Genomic DNA, 733 nt, shown 5'->3' on the forward strand with positions numbered 1-733 from the left:
TCGGCTCTCTCTCTCTCTCTCTCTCTCTCTCTCTCTCTCTCTCTCTCTCTCTCTCTCTCTCTCCTACGTCACTCTATCACCAACATGCTAATATAGCGAGAGAAAAAAACCTTCTTCGGCCAACTACAGAAAACAATGAAAACAAATACATTTTTCGTAATGGATTTATGTTTTCATTGTTTAATGTTGTTGGCTGAAGAAGGGTTTTGATCCCAAAAAGTTTTGTGATTGTAAATTTGTACTTTTAAAAATCTGATATATTTAGTTTTGTTTATTGCTTTTAAGGGTGTGACGTCACGACATTTCTCCTCTATAAATACAATTCCTCGTCAGACCTGCCTACTTCAAAATATTTAAAAAATGGTAATTCTTAGGAGAGAGAAATTCTAGTCGCTATATTTAATTTAAAAACCAACAATTTTCGCTCATAATGAATGACTAAATCACACCTCAAAATCCTTAAAATCATATAGTCCGGCATCAACTTTCATTTTCAATAAGTTTTCATGACTTGGAGATGCGAATGTAGTTAGGAAATTAGAGCCAACATTTGGTAATTCTTCGAAATTTTCGTAAAAGTTGGCAGGTTTGACATTGCCAAAAAGCCAGAGTTCGTAATTCCAATCATTTAGATAGGGAAGAAAAGTGTGATGTCAAAAAACTGGTTCCTATCCCATAAGAAAGGTAAAACCACTCTTACTTGGGACTGAATAATTATTTTTTTCTAAATGAT

Source organism: Berghia stephanieae, chromosome 2 (assembly GCF_034508935.2).
Source record: "Berghia stephanieae isolate SIO BIC M18660-M18661 chromosome 2, UCSD_Bste_1.3, whole genome shotgun sequence".
Taxonomy (NCBI): Eukaryota; Metazoa; Mollusca; class Gastropoda; order Nudibranchia; family Aeolidiidae; genus Berghia; species Berghia stephanieae.